This window comes from Miscanthus floridulus, chromosome 8 (assembly GCF_019320115.1).
Source record: "Miscanthus floridulus cultivar M001 chromosome 8, ASM1932011v1, whole genome shotgun sequence".
In the NCBI taxonomy this organism is placed as follows: domain Eukaryota; kingdom Viridiplantae; phylum Streptophyta; class Magnoliopsida; order Poales; family Poaceae; genus Miscanthus; species Miscanthus floridulus.
In genome coordinates, this window is record NC_089587.1 from 217,905,881 (window position 1) to 217,923,030 (window position 17,150).

Consider the following 17,150-nt stretch of genomic DNA (forward strand, 5'->3'; position numbering starts at 1 on the left):
AAACGGTTGATGACGAGGTCGATGGAGATGTGGTGGTAAATGCCAAGGACATAGCAATGCTTAAGCGATTACTTCTAGGCAATGATGACGATGACAACATAGAACCTTCGGATAGTGTTGCCCATTTGGACAATTTTGATAGTGATGATGAGACCTATGATCCCAATCATGAAGATTATTCCTAATACATGTAATACTATGTTTTTTTAATTTGTGTTTTGTTTATATATTTTGAATCTATTTCTAATATATGTACTAATTAGTCTTGTTCATTCTTTGTGATTGCAGGTGATTGGACAAAGATGGCGAGCAGACGTCCACACCGTGACACGCCCTAGGTTTACGGGAGAGACCGCCCTCTCCTTCGAGGTGACGGGTTGTCGTCCGGGGTAGCGTCCGCAGGAGGTAACGAGAGGAGGACCAGGGGCAAGCCGCTGCAGGAGGCAGCAGTCTCCTCCCTCGACACGTGACGAGGTGCTGGAGGAGGAGCACGTGACGGCCACGGCCACGTCCTTGTCAGAGGACGAGAGGGGTCAACAGACGGGTGAGGGAGACGAGGCGCTCGAGGACGAGGGAGGCAAGGCGCTCGAGGGCGAGGGAGAGGGTACCGCTACCCAGACTCTCTACGAGCGAGGTCCCGTGACCCTCCCTCCGGTTCTGCTTCCTCACAACCGCCTAGTGATTCGGCCTATGGCAAAGAGGTAAGTAACTATGGATGTTATCACAACTACTTCATAAGATATGTTGGAAATCTTAAGAGAAACTAATAAATTTTCTTAATCACTTGTGCAGGGCCTGGTTGGTTTTGTCGAGTACTCCAGCACGTACCCCCGCGAGCATCCTTGGTGTTTTGTGCAGGAAATGGTACCCCGACATTGTGCAACTGTCCGAAGAGCCGGTGGTGCGGGAGCCGGCCTCCAACTGGGACAGATACGCGCTGGTCACGGATGACACTTACCGCAACAAGCAGGAGCGAGTATTGGCGAAGTTTTGGGTAAGTCTCTCTCGCACAACATTGCTTAATACATCGCATTCATTGGTTAAATCTTTTATTGAAATAATGAATGGATACATCAGTTTTGTATGCAGAAATATTTCAAGGCCGAAGAAGGACTTGAGGCCCAGGCGGATCGAGCGGCTGCTGCAGCTTGTAGGAAGTACATCACCGAGATGCACCACCATGGGCGCGTCTAGGCCCACATAGACTACTACAGGTCGGTACTTAGGCAGTCCCTCCCCAAGCCTCAAGCAAGACGGATTACGCTGACCCGGGACCAGTACCTTGAGGTAGGCGAGTAACATTCATAATGATTCATTTTGATATTAAGTAGGTTCAATTTCATCTTCTTATATGTCAAATACTCGATGACTTGTAGGTGATTCCCTGGTGGTGCCGATCGTATCCCGAGTGCTGGGCCATGATTGTGGAACAGCGTCTGATGAGGCAAGGTCCAACTCATCATCAAGGCAGCCATAGCCTCCCCGGATACAAACAAGCATACGTAAGTTATTTCTTTTATTTATTTTGACGCTCAATTCTGCTTGATTTCTCACCATCTTCCCATCTTTCTCGCAGGAGGCTACGCACCCGGGCGAGGAGGTCTCGGAGTTCTCTGCGTGGGCTATGTCCCACATGGGCAAGGCGTCGTCCTCTGTCTCCTTCGACCAGGCTGCCCCGCCCTAGGCGTACTCCGACCCGAACGTGTACACTAAAGTCCAAGAGTACACGTCAACGGTAAGGGAGATCTATGGGAAAGATTACAATGTGCGCACTGAGCCCATTGATGCAGAGGTGATCATGAGGCTCGGAGGAGGCAAGAAGCACGGGCGGCTGTGGATTGCAGACGGCGCCATCGACTCCACCACTGTTCCCTCCCTCGACGCTATCCGAGCACAGAGCACGAGCTCCAGCCAGCCCATACGTCCACGGCCTTCTCCAGCACTGCAGCGGGTCCAAGCACTCTAGGTAATTTCTGTTTTACTCGTCGTACGTAGATATTTACACACCTAAATTAGATTTGCATTACTGATACATTGGAGTGAAATATTGCAGGCCGAGCTGCAAGAAACAAGAAGGCAAAGTCAAGAGCAGAACGCGGAGCTGAACGCACAGCTGCAGGCCCAGAAGGTCGCGTTCGAGGCCGCGCAGAAGCAGATGGAGGAGATGATTGTGATCATGCAAAGTCTTGGGCAAGCATCGGGTGTACCTGTGCAGTTTTCAGCTCCTCCACCTCCTACTCCTGCAGCTACTCCTGTAAGTATGAAAGTTCACTTTTCGCTTGTGCTTTGTATGTATGTCGGCGTTCGTGCCGTTGTGGATGTCGGCGTTCGTGCCGTCGTTTCTTACAGGTTTTGGAAACCTCCCCGTGCAGGGGAGGTGCTGCCGAAATTTTCAATTGAGTCTAATCTTTTTGTATTCCTAGATTACTAGATGCAATCTCTAAGTTCCAAAACTGTTTTCCCAGATTACTCACACATGCAATCTCTGCTCCTTTGTGCAGCTTCCGTCCGCGGGTTCCAATCAACCCGCTAGTGCGTCACCGGGTAATCCTGCTTTTCCTTCACCATCGTCTCATAGGCTAGCTTGATGAGGACTCATGCTAGGTGATGTGGTTGGACTTTAGCGTGATTTGTGATTTATGATTGTGACTTGTGCTTGGATTTCATTAACTTGTCGTAATAAACATGTGAATGATGATGAACATGTGACTTGTCGTTGTAATATATTGTGATTTGTGGTTCACAATTATGGTTGTGATATATTGTGAGAAAATGGGTTCTGTGCGATATATATATGTATATATATGAAATGCTTGTGTCGATGGAATGCAAAAAACAAAAAAAAATTTAAATTTCTGCCTCTATGCCGAAAGCAATGACCAAGGCCCTCGGCAAAGAAGGGTCCTTTGCCGAAGGCCCTAGCAATAGCCCTCGGCAAAGATTTTTTTTTGAAAAATCCTGAAAATTTCTTTGCCGAGGGCCAGGGAGCAGGCCCTCGGCAAAGGTTTTTTTTAAAAAAATTCAAAAAAAACTATTTCTTTGCCGAGGGCCGGCCCTCAGCAAACAAATTTTTTTTTTTAAAAAAAAACTTTGCCGAGGGCCCTGGCAATAGCCCTCGGCAAAGATTTTTTTGGGAAAAATCCTGAAAATTTCTTTGCCGAGGGCCAGGGAGAAGGCCCTCGGCAAAGGATTTTTAAAAAAAAATAAAAAAAATTATTTGCCGAGGGCCGGCCATCGGCAAAAAAAATTCAAAAAAAATCATTTCTTTGCCGAGGGTCGGCCCTCGGCAAAGAAACCGCCAACGGCGCCGGCGCGTGACGGCTTCTTTTCTTTGCCGAGGGCCGTCCTAGCCCTCGGCAAAGGCTTTGCCGAGTGCCCGCTCCACAAAGACCCCTTCGTCGTCTAAAAATTTCCCGAGGGGTCTTTGCCGAGGGCAGTCCTCGGCAAAGCCTTTGCCAAGGGTTTCTGGTCCTTTGCATGCGAGTCCAGTAGTGATCAGCTCAAATACACAAAAGTGATGATTCGCCTTTGTGTTTTCTTTCTAGCGCCCACATGCAAATTAAAAGTTAATCCCCCATGCATTCTACCACACGCGTTGATGCGCGCGTGGACGTGCGTGCGTATATACTAGGTACCACGGCTGATTTGACGTTGACGGCCCGATTGAACAACAAGGTGTGCCAAATTGACCATATATTGGTAGCCAGTCAAATTGATCTCCTCGGCCTTCATTCGCTGCAAGCCGCCAGCATCTAAACTAGCCCTAACTACTGCTAAAGCGCCCAAAAAGGGTAAACGAGCACGATTTCTGCATTCATTCGCTGCAAGCCGCCAGCATCTCTTGGAAGCTAGCTGCTGCCTGCTGGAAACCTGGAACCCTCGCTCCATGCATGCATGCTGCCATTCGTTGAAAAAGGACCGGGTCCTCTAAAATCTGCCTCCGAACTTGCATGACGCGCGCGCGTTGAGTTCTTGACCTTGACTCGTTCTATCCTTATTAGCTTCCAAGTGACTGCGATTGTGCATGCATGCTGGCCTGGCTTAGGGTCTGTTTGACCCCAGCTGCTAAAAATAATAGCACCTATGTTTGGATGCTAACTAAAAAGACTAAACGTGGATTAATTTTAAAACTAATTGTATAAGTGGTGACTAATTGATGAGACGAAATAATAATCCTAACTAGCTATTGATCAGCCTATGTTTACTGTAGCACCATATAAGCTAATCTTGGCCTAATTAGAATTAACAGATTCATCTTGCTAATTAGTCACCGCTTATGCAATTATATTAGTTTTGAAATTAGTTCGCGTTTGATCCTTCTAATTAACATCTAAACATAGTGCTATTTTTTAGCACTAGAGATCCAAACATGCTCTTAATCTAATTATTAAGCTCTAGCAACCCTAATGCAAATGTCGCTGTCGTGGCAGTCGTTCCCGGTGAAGATTCGAGCTCGGACGTCGTCGTCGTCACTCGTCACTCGTCACACGCTCTCGCGCCACCGCGGCGAGGCAGTTGGTAGCTAGTCCTCCATGCACCTACGCCAATCAACGTGCATTGGTCGACGGCGAAAATAAAAACGCTACAACGTACGTGGACGAGTTGCTAAGCTAGGCGGCCACGACCGATTCGAAGTTATCGACCGGATGGTGGCATGCATCCCTCGTCGTTGCATTTGCATTGACAGCTCTCTCGGCTCGCTCTATAAATACTTGCGGTATCCGCTGCAGATGAGCATCGCAGCAACGCACGGATCGGAGCCGAGCGCACATTGCACAAGCTAGCTAGCTAGCCTTTGCATTGCATTCTCGATCGCTCGCTGCTAAACACACGTTCCAATTTGCTGAAACTAGCTAACAGAGCACACACACGTCATCACCATACACGAAGATCAGAGAGCTTGGTGAACTAGCTCTGCTGCATTGCATTGCATGCCCCTTCATTCGGCAACCAACGTCCGATCGACGATGGGCGGTGTAGCTAAGATGCCGGCGGCAGGGCTCTGCTGGTTACTCCTAGGCCGGCGTGGTGTTGGCGTTTGGAGTTGCAGCTAGCCCGGCCCAGGCCTCCAGGAATACTCACTACGACTTCGTTGCAAGTTGATCGATACATCCCATTTCATTCAGAGATGCATGCTGGATTATTATTAAGAAGACGTGCAATGCAAACGACTAATAATGTGACACGCCGGCGTACCTATGGTAAACTCTTTTGCAGATAAAAGAGACGAAGGTCACCCGGCTGTGCCACGAGAAGACCATCCTGACCGTCAACGGGCAGTTCCCGGGGCCGACCATCTACGCGCGCAAGGGCGATGTCGTCGTCGTCAACGTGTACAACCAGGGCAACAAGAACATCACCCTCCACTGGCACGGCGTAGACCAGCCGCGGAACCCGTGGTCCGACCGGCCAGAGTACATCACGCAGTGCCCCATCCAGCCCGGCGCCAACTTCACCTACCGCATCAACTTCACCGAGGAGGAGGGCACGCTGTGGTGGCACGCGCACAGCGACTTCGACCGCGCCACCGTGCACGGCGCCATCGTCATCCACCCCAAGCGCGGTTCCGTCTACCCCTACCCTAGGCCGCACAGGGAGGTGCCCATCATCCTCGGCGAGTGGTGGAACGCCGACGTGGAGCAAGTTCTCCTGGAGGCCAAGCGGACCGGCGGCGACGTCAACATCTCCGACGCCAACACCATCAACGGCCAACCCGGTGACTTCGCCCCGTGCTCCAAGAACGACACCTTCAGGATGCTCGTGGAGCACGGCAAGACGTACCTGCTCCGGGTCATCAACGCGGGGCTCACCAACGAGATGTTCTTCGCCGTCGCCGGGCACCGCCTCACTGTGGTCGGCACCGACGGCCGCTACCTCAAGCCGTTCACCGTCGACCACATCATGATCTCCTCCGGTCAGACCATGAACGTGCTCCTCGAGGCCAACCGCGCCACCAACGGCTCAGACGACAACAACCGCTACTACATGGCCGCGAGGCCGTACTTCACCAACAAGGGACCCCCGGTCAACGATAAAAATACCACGGCCATTCTGGAGTACACAGACGCGCCAGCGCCACCCTCCACTGGGCCACCGGACTCCCCTAACCTGCCGGCCATCAACAACACCGCCGCGGCAACGGCATACACGGTGCAGCTCCGGTCCCTGGTCACCAAGGAGCACCCGATCGACGTGCCAATGGAGGTTGACGAGCACATGCTCGTGACGATCTCCGTCAACACGCTCCCCTGCGAGCCAAACAAGACGTGCGCCGGCCCCAAAGGCGACCGCCTTGCGGCCAGCCTGAACAACGTCAGCTTTGTGCCGCCGACCGTTGACATCCTCGACGCTTACTATGACTCCATCAGCGGCGTGTACGAGCCGGACTTCCTTGACAAGCCACCCTTCTTTTTCAACTTCACCGCCCCCAACCCGCCGAAGGAGCTCGAGCTCACAAAGCGGGGCACCAAGGTGAAGGTGGTGGAGTACGGCACCGTCGTGGAAGTGGTGCTCCAGGACACGGCCATCCTCGGCGCCGAGAGCCACCCCATGCACCTGCACGGCTTCAGCTTCTACGTGGTGGGACGAGGGTTCGGTAACTTCGACAAAGACAAGGACCCGGCCACATACAACTTGGTGGACCCGCCATACCAGAACACCGTCTCCGTGCCAACAGGCGGCTGAGCTGCAATGCGCTTCCGCGCAGCAAATCCGGGTGAGTATTTGCTATATAAATTTAGGCAACAATATAATGAACTATGCTATATATGTGTGATTTTTTTTCTGATGTTGTGCTGTTTTTTTTCTTGTTTACTATTAGGTGTGTGGTTTATGCATTGTCACTTCGATCGTCACACGGTGTGGGGTATGGACACTGTGTTCATTGTGAAAAATGGCAAGACCCCAAACACTCAAATGATGACACGTCCTCCAAACATGCCCAAGTGCTGATAAGGAAACAAGGGCATGAGCCATGACTGCGCTTTGCATGCAAGACAATCCAGCAAAATAACTAATCTTTTGTTTAATTATTTGCGGCACAGATTTTAAGTAGTGTGGTTCTTCAATTAATTTTTTTTATTAAGTATATATTGTTTATGTTTTTTCTTTTTTCATTTGGTCGAAGAGAAAATATATTCGTTGTATTCATTATTTGTACATGTTGATATAGATGTCAACGGGCCGGCCCGGCCTTGCCTGGCATGGGCCCGTGCCAAGCACAGCCCGTAGGGGTCGGGTCGGCAGGGCACGTCGTGTCTCTTGGGCTGTGCCGACCTGGGCTTCGTGCCTGGTCGACAGCCCATGCACGGCCTGTTGGGCCACTTTTCGTGCTGGGCTGGCCCGAAAAGCACGCCACAGCCAATGGGCCGGGCCAGCCCGAGGCCCACAGAATCCTAACAGAGAGAGAGATCGGGAAAGGGGAGGAAGGGACAACTACGCGAGCCGCGGGCGGCGGCGCGCTCACCCCTGAGAAGCCTCCGACCGGTGCCTCCTTGTCACATGCCGACCGTGTCAGGGCCGCACGCCACCGCCTCCTCGCCGCAGACGGCAACACCATGGACGCGCCGCAGCAGCGCAAGGCCGTGCCCACGTGGCCGTGCGTGGCTCCAACCTCCTCCTCCGCGACTTCTCCGCAGGGCCGCACGCCGCTGTTGAGGTTGCTCCTGGCTGCTCGAGTGCTCATCCATGGTTTGCTCGGATCTGAGAGAAATCAAAGGAGAGAGAATGAGACATGCTAGTGCGGTGGAAGGACGGAAAGAACTGGAGCGTTGAGGCGATGAAATCCGAAGTGATAAGGTTCGTGGACCCAACAGAAAAAAAATAAGAGGTGAAGATGTGAGGTGATAAGGTTCTGGTGGTCCCCACCAATGAAGAAAGAGTGTTCCTATTTTTTGGAGGAGCGCGAGCGGCTACCGGTCTGCTCTGTTGTGTAAGCTGTAGCTGGTATGTATATTAATTAGTTAATAGGGGATGTGAGCGTAAACCGGGCCTAAGTGAATTTAGCGGGCCGGGCCAGGCCACCCGATGTGCCTAAGGAGCGGCCCAGCCATGGCCCTAAGCATCGGTGAAAGAACATCTCAGGATGCATCTGACACGGTGAAAGAACATCAACCATCTCATCGTCGAAGATGATCAAGGGCCAATTAATCTGTACTGATGAATCTGGAGTTGCAAGATTGGAATCCAGTGAGTCGGTAACACAAGTAGATGCAAACGAGCAACTTGATTACCCCCCCAATCGCATCGAACCTACAAAAACAGAAGCAACATGAAGACCACCGGGTTGGATGCCTAGAGCGCGGCACACGCACTAGAGCTCTCTATGATAAATAAGATTCGACAAGCAATCAACAAAGACAATCAACCAACAGCCTAACAACAGGTTTTATTCAGTCTAATCTAAAGCCCTAAAAACTATTAGACTTGAACGACAGAGGTCCCCGCTCCTCCTTATCGCTGGCGAGGCTGCCTCACGGGAAGGATGATGGGGACCACACAGTGATCGCAAAGGGGTGGCGGCGATGGATAGGAGGCCGTGGTAGCCCCTCGTCATCACTACCGATTTAGCACTATCGGTTCCATAATCTTGTAGCGATAGGCTTTTGGAAGTGATAGTTATTGTCCTTTCTGTACCAGTGAGTATCCCCAAACTCCACTTGGAGGTTTGAAGCTTGAGTTTTAGAAACACCACTTGAGGAGAGCTCTATAAAAAATATGGAACCAACCCTCAGATTCGATTTTCCTTTTTAGGGAGCTACTTTGCTTAGCTTGTAGATTTAAGTGCAAAATTGAAATTGGTGAAGCATGGCAGTACCAAACATGCCTGTATTTTCACGACCGTGCCATGAGGCATGTTTTTCGTTAAGAGGAGATAGAGGTACCAAACATGCCTGTAAGTTCTTTCTTTTGCGACAGACGATCACTACTAGAGAACAGACTTTAGAACGATGTCCTAATTTAGCATTAGCCTCGGCATTTTTTGCCCCCGTGACTAAAGGTCCCTGCCCAACGGTCGTCCGCGGGGCAGGGATCTTTAGTCCCGGCTGGTATTACCAACCGGGACTAAAGGTTTACCTTTAGTCCCGGTTGGTAATACCAGCCGGGACTAAAGCTTTTAGTCCCGGTTTGGGTTATGCCCCGGGAATAAAGATTAATCTTTAGTCCCGGTTTGGACCCCTAACCGGGACTAATTATCCCGGCCTATAATTCTGCTCAATTCTTCCTCCCCGAGCCCGAGCCATTCCATTATTCAAACTCACTGCCTCTGTTCTTCAGCTTGCTGTTGTTCTTGCACTCTCCCCCTCCATTGGTGTTGCTCTTCGATTTTGGAGGTAACAAACTTAATCCTCTTATGTTTTATCAGTAGCTTATCTTATTTTGCGATGTAGATGCATGTGTAACTTTATATGTTGGACTTTATTATGATTTTATATGTCATTTTTAGCTCAAAATCACATGATGATTTGCATATATGTTTGGATAAACAAAAGTTAAATTAGTTCATCAAAATCACGCCTCGCTCGTCCTCGCTGGAGCACGCGCCATTCTCGTCCCCGGTGGCTTACGTGATCTTAGAATTAATTTTTCCATAAAATGAAAAACTTAGAAAATTGTTAGAAAATTGTAGAAAATCCGTACTAGTTGAACTTGCGGACCGTGTTCATCTCGGCGAGCATGTTCTCTGCCGAGCGGTAACGGACGTCAAGGAGGAGCTTTGATTCTACGAGGGAGAGCGGCAACGGTCGTGGAAGACCGTGTTCCCTTTCTCGTAGAATCGGAGCTCTTCCTTGGCCAAGTACGGTGCCGTCCGGTGGAGAAATGCTCGCCGAGATGATCACGTAAGCAAGGTCAACTAGTACGGATGGTTATTTATTGAAACATGTTTTTGAGCTATAATTTGATGGATATTTGAAAATATGAAATTTACACTAGTTTGCAAAAATAAGTATAGAAAGTAGATGACAACTGTTACTGGATCCTCGGCCTCTCGTTCGGTTGCGAAACGACTGAGGCCAGAACTCCCTCTCATTATCTGCGGCAAGTGTAAGCAGAAGATTGTGATGGAGTACCGAGTCAAGAGACAGGGACCCAACAAGGGTCGTGTTTTCTACAAGTGCCCGGATCGCGATGTGAGTTTCTTACGCATTTTATAATTATGGCTAATTGACCTGCTTTTCTTGAATATTTTTGACTAAATATTTTTTGGCTTTAATTTCAGTGGGAGGGCAATGGATGCGATGGTTGGTACTGGGAGGAAGATTATGCTATATACGTGCAGAATTTGGGTGCGCTTGAGGTAGCGGATGCTGCTGATGAGGCAGTGAGCCAGCAGGAGAAGCTTATTGATATTCAACAGAAGAATGATTTGTCTGTTTTAGTTGCGTACGATCACAAAATAATTATGTTACTGAAGTGCATTGTAGTTTTAGTTTGTTTAGTGATAGTTGGGATTGCTTACGTTGTAGCCAGGCTTAGTTAATTAATCAACCGTGTGTGTGTCATTTATGTTGTGTAATAAAATACTTAATTATGTTCAAGGTTTTCATAATTTGTCGTGTAATACAGATTATGTCACGCCATTGGATGTACAATGCCGATCGCCGCTCCCAAGACTTTATAGAGGGCTTGCACTATTTCTTAGGTGTGGCCGAGGCAAATAAGCGGGATGGTTTCATATGCTGTCCATGTGCCCTATGTAAGAATTTAAAGGAATATTCAAGCTCAATGAGTCTTCATTCACATTTGCTTAAGTCAGGTTTCATGTCAAACTATATATGTTGGACTAAGCATGGAGAAAGCGGGGTCATGATGGAAGAAGGTGAAGGAGAAGATTTAGACATTGATGACATTATTGCTCAGTATGGTGCCTTTGATGATACTACAATGGGGGGAGATGAAGAAGAGGTAGCGGTAGAAGATGATCTCGGTGATGCTCTTGGCGATGCCATTCGTGATGCACAACAAGAATGGGAAAGTGAAAAAGAGAAAGTTAAGTTGGAGCGCATGCTTGAGGATCATAGGAAGTTGCTATACCCGACGGCCGAAGAGGGGCAAAAAAAGCTGGGTACAACACTGGAATTGCTACAGTGGAAGGCAAAGAATGGTGTATCCGATAAGGCATTTGGGAATTTATTAAACCTCATAAAGAAGATGCTTCCGAAGCCAAATGAATTGCCCACCACTACGTATGAAGCAAAAAAGGTTGTCTGCCCTTTGGGATTAAAAATCCAGAAGATACATGCATGTCCTAATGACTGTATCCTCTACCATGGCAATGAATACGAGAATTTGGATGAATGCTCGGTATGTAAAGCATCGTGGTATAAGATCAGGCGCGATGATCCTGGTGACGTCGAGGGTGAACAACGTCCTAGAAAGAAAATCCCTGCCAAGGTTATGTGGTATGCTCCTATAATACCACGCTTAAAACGTTTGTTCAGAAATAAAGACCACGCAAAGTTGTTGCGGTGGTATAAAGAAGACCGTAAGGTAGACAATATGCTGAGACACCCAGCTGATGGGTCCCAGTGGAGAGCGATAGATAGAGAATTTTCAGAGTTTGCAAATGAGGTTAGAAACTTAAGGTTCGCCTTAAGTACAGATGGTATGAATCCTTTTGGACAGCAGAGCACTAGTCATAGCACTTGGCCAGTTACTCTATGTATCTACAACCTTCCTCCATGGTTATGCATGAAGCGGAAGTTCATTATGATGCCGATCCTCATCCAAGGTCCGAGGCAACCTGGCAACGATATTGATGTATATCTGAAGCTATTAGTTGAAGAACTTCTAGTTTTATGGAACAAACCAGGTGTATGTGTCTGGGATGAGTACAAACAAGAACACTTTGACCTACGAGCAATGTTGTTCGTAACCATCAATGATTGGCCTGCTTTAAGTAATCTTTCAGGTCAGACAAACAAAGGATATAATGCATGCACACATTGTTTTGATGACCTTGACAGTATATATTTGAAAAGATGTCGAAAGGTCGTGTACCTTGGCCATCGTCGATTCCTTCCTTTGAACCACCAAGTAAGAAAGAAAGGGAAGCATTTTAAAGGTAAGCCAGACCACCGGAAGAAGCCTCATAACCGAACCGGGGAAGATGTACTCGCAATGGTCAAGGATGTGAAAGTAGTATTTGGAAAGGGACAAGGCAGTGAATCTATTCCCAAAGATGCTAATGGACATGCACCCATGTGGAAGAAGAAGTACATCTTTTGGGAGCTACCCTATTGGCAAGTCCTAGAGGTCCGCAACGCAATCGACGTGATGCACCTGACAAAGAATCTTTGTGTGAACCTGTTAGGATTCATGGGTGTGTACGGGAAGCCAAAGGATTCACTTGAAGCACGCCAGGACTTACAGTGCATGAAAGAACGAGACAACCTTCATCCAGAGAAGACAGGTGATGGACATCATTACTTAAGTCCTGCTAGCTACACGCTTAGCAAAGAAGAGAGGGACAGCATGTTCGAATGTCTAAGCAGCATCAAGGTCCCATCGGGATTCTCCTCCAATATAAAGGGTATAATAAATGTGCCAGATAAAAAATTCCTAAACTTAAAGTCCCACGACTGCCACGTGCTTATGACGCAATTGCTTTCAGTTGCTTTAAGAGGAATTCTACCTCCACATGTACGTCTAGCCACCGTGAAGCTATGTGCATTTCTCAATGCAATTTCTCAGAAGGCAATCAATCCAGTGGAACTAGCTACTCTACAGAACGATGTGGTTCAATGTCTTGTCAGCTTTGAGTTGGTGTTCCCTCCATCCTTCTTTAATATCATGACACACATCCTAGTTTATTTGGTGAAGGAGATTAGTATTCTTGGACCTGTGTTCTTACATAACATGTTCCCCTTCGAGAGGTTTATGGGAGTCTTGAAGAAATATGTGAAAGTCCGTTCTAAGCCTGAAGGAAGCATCGCCTAGGGCTATGGAACAGAGGAGGTCATTGAGTTCTGTGTTGACTTTATTCCTGACATTGCTCCGATTGGCGTTCCCGAATCACGACATGAGGGGAGACTCAGTGGTAAAGGAACTTTAGGGAAGAAAACATATATTGGCATGGAAGACGATTATTTCAATAAAGCACACTACACAGTTCTTCAGAACTCGTCATTGGTGCATCCGTACATCGAGATACATAAGGAGTTCTTACGATCCAAGTTTCCAGGGAAGACTGAAGCTTGGATTAGGCGTCAGCACATGAAAAGTTTCAGTGGTTGGTTGTGAAAAGAATATCAAGGCGATGACAATATTGATGAGCAACTGTATTTGTTGGCTAGGCAGCCATCGTGGCATATCCTCACGTACCAAGGGTACGAGATAAATGGGAATACATTTTACACAGTTGCCCAAGATAAAAGGAGCACCAATCAAAATAGTGGTGTTCGCATAGATGGCACAGATCCAAATGGGAATATACAAACATATTATGGCCGCATTGAAGAGATATGGGAACTAGACTACGCAGCTAATTTTAAAGTCCCTTTGTTCCGGTGCCAATGGGTAAAGCTGACCGGAGGAGGGGTAACAGTCGATAAAGAGTATGGAATGACAACAGTGGACCTCAACAATATTGGATACAAAGAGGAACCATTCGTCCTTGCTGCCGATGTGAGTCAGGTGTTCTATGTGAAAGACATGTCTACAAAATCAAAGAGAGGAAAAAACGAAGACATCAACTCAATGATCAATGAGCCAAAGCGCCACATAATTCTTTTTGAGAAAATAAATATAGTAGGAATTGAAGACAAGTCAGACATGTCAGAAGATTACGAAAGAAATGTCCGAATTCCACCCTTCATAGTGAAGAAAGATCCAAGCATCATGTTAAATGATGAAGACACTCCATGGTTACGACAAGATCATAACCAAGGGTCATACGTCAAGAAGAAATTCACTGTTGTGCCCGCATGATACAACGATGCATGTTTAATATATTATGTTTTAGAGACGGATATTATGTAATATGTTTTCGGAACCCTAGATTGTCTAAAATTGAAAAGTTTTGAATACCAAGTTTGTTCATATCATCAATATCTACAATCCTTATATAGACCATTTTTTCATTTGAGAAAGCTTGAACAAAATGTAGTTCAATTTTCACAAGTGTGTGACATAGTTTTAGAAAGTCTATAAGAGATAAGGAAAATTGTGACTAGTGTTTGATAAAAATTTCTCAAATGGGAAAATGAGCTATGTAACAATTGTAGATCTTGCTGAGATGATCAAACTTGGTATTCAGAGTTTTTTCATCTGAGGTCATTTAGTGTCTCATTTGAGCAAGTTTGACCAAGTCAAATTTGGTCAAATGAAAAAACAACACTTTGACCCTAGTATTATGGACTCTAAATGACTTCGAATTGAAAAGTTTTGAATACCAAGTATGTTAAACTCAAAAAGATCTACAATTGTTGTTTTGGTCAACTTTCCATTTGAGAAAGTTTGGATGGTTCAAATTTGTGATTTTTAAATTTCGACGCCTACAAACTAGTTTTCGGAACCCTAGATTGTCTAAAATTGAAAAGTTTTGAATACCAAGTTTGTTCATATCATCAATATCTACAATCCTTATATAGACCATTTTTTCATTTGAGAAAGCTTGAATAAAATATAGTTCAATTTTCACAAGTGTGTGACATAGTTTTAGAAAGTCTATAAGAGATAAGGAAAATTATGACTAGTGTTTGATAAAAATTTCTCAAATGGGAAAATGAGCTATGTAACAATTGTAGATCTTGCTGAGATGATCAAACTTGGTATTCAGAGTTTTTTCATCTGAGGTCATTTAGTGTCTCATTTGAGCAAGTTTGACCAAGTCAAATTTGGTCAAATGAAAAAACAACACTTTGACCCTAGTATTATGGACTCTAAATGACTTCGAATTGAAAAGTTTTGAATACCAAGTTTGTTAATTTTGGTCGAATTGAAAAAACAACAATCCTTATATAGGCCATTTTTTCATTTGAAAAAGTTGTACAACAAAAAATACTATATTTTCTTTATTTTTATAGGTTTAACAAAAATTTCCTGTCAATTTTGATCAAAAACCGAGAAAAAATTGAAACATTGACGTTACAATAATGTGATAATAAATTTCCTATCGAATAATATTAGTTTTATTAATTTTAAGTTACAAATATATTTTTGCATTAACAAAATACTTAGTATTAGTAACATTTATATTCTATATTCATAAAAGAAATTAAAAACTATAGGTTACAAAATTTTCCTATTTACAATAAATAATTAGTTAATCAATAGAATTTTTTAAAATAAATATTGCAAAGTATTGAAGTTGCTATGGAATTAATTGATTAACCTAGTATTAAACAAAATCAAAATCCCAGGTCTTTCCAATTACGCTGGCGGGTTGCCAAAATTTTCAGGCCTTCAGTCCTGGCCCAGACCAAGAACCGGGACTAAAGGGTGAGCGGCAATTTCGGTGCCCGCCCAAAATACTTTTAGTCACGGCTAGTAACACCAACCGGGACTAAAAACCCTTTAGTCCCGGCTTGTAAGGCGAGCCGGGACTAAAGGGTTGGGCCTTTAGTCCCGGCTGGTAATACCAGCCGGGACTAAAGGGTTTTTAGTCCCGGTTGGTGTTACTAGCCGGGACTAAAGGGTCCCGGCCTATATATATCGAACGGTTTCATCTTCTACCTTTCGATCTACACGTCGATCATCGCCGCCGCCACCGCCATCTTCGATCTCGCCTCCGTCGCCCCAGCCCCGCCCGGCCGTACGTCGAGCTCGTCTCTGCCGCGCCGCCGCGCGCGAGGTGCTCAGCTCGGCCCCGCGCGTGGCCGGCCAGCACGCCCTGCCGGCCCGCGCCATCCGCCTCGATCCCCAGCCTGCTAGAGCTAGCTTGCTCTCGGCCGGCCAATATTAGATTAAAATGTTAGATTTAATTAGTAGTTTTTGATATATGTTAGATTTAAATGTATTAAAATTTAATTAGTACTTTATTTAGATAGTTTTTTTAGATAGTTTTTTATTATAGTATTTGATATATGTTAGATTAAAATGTATTAAATTTTAATTAGTACTTATTTAGATAGTTTTTTTAGATAGTTTTTTATTATAGTTTTTGATATATGTTAGATTAAAATGTATTATCTATTACTAGTTTATCTAATTTCATGTTAGATTTATTTAATTGGATTTAGTAATTATATATTCTATCTCTCTCTATATATATATCTAGAGAGAGATTCTATATGTATACATATGGTACTTAATTAATTATTTCTATATGTATATATACATGTACTTATTTTCATGTGTTGAGAGAGAGAGAAAATTGTATCTAGAGAGACATTCTATGTGTTATCACATGCATATCTAGAGATATAGACATATGCACTTATTTCTATGTGTTGAGAGAGAGAGAAAATATATTGTATCATTCTATGTGTATATATATACATGTACTTATTTTCATGTTTTTGGATCGAAAGTGTTTTTGATTCGATTCCAAAGCCTATACCTTATTATTATTTATCCTTATGAAATATTATGTGTTATTATATTTAATTGGATTTAGTAATTCTATATGTGTTATCACATGTACTTATGTTATGTACCATAATAATTCTATCTATGTGTTATCTTGAAGATACAAATGGCTGCTCCGGATGATAACTTGAGTGATGACATAATGGCGGATATTATCAACGCCGGCACCAATGTGGATGTAGATGACACGAGTCAGTACTTTGCTGATTATGAGGATATCCTGAATATGCCGGTGGTTGAAGATCAACAAATTGTCGCGCAAGAAAATACTGGCGAGGTATATTCGATTATCTATCATCTCTTATAGATGCATGCGTACGTATATTTGTTGTTAATCGTTGTGTTTCTACTCATGTAGCCGGTCTCTGGATCTACATCAACCACCGACAAAAGTAGGAAAGTCCGAGGGCCAAAAAAGCCATTAGAGGGCTGTTTCATAATATCAGAATTCGACACCGACATCGGCAAACCATTGGGACCACATGCTCAGACATATGTCAATCAATGTGGGTTCATTGTAAGGGATAGGATCCCAGTTAGTGCTCGTGAATGGAAGCAGAAGATATCCGCTCCTAATGTTAGTTTTGTATCTGATCATGATAAGAACCTAGCTTGGAGAG

At 45.4% G+C, this 17,150-nt stretch overlaps 1 pseudogene; it reads left to right on the forward strand.

Moving 5' to 3' along the window:
• The first annotated feature begins 4,931 nt into the window (after positions 1–4,931).
• On the forward strand, positions 4,932–6,951 carry LOC136474985 (putative laccase-9; annotated as a pseudogene).
• Positions 6,952–17,150: the final 10,199 nt, after the last annotated feature.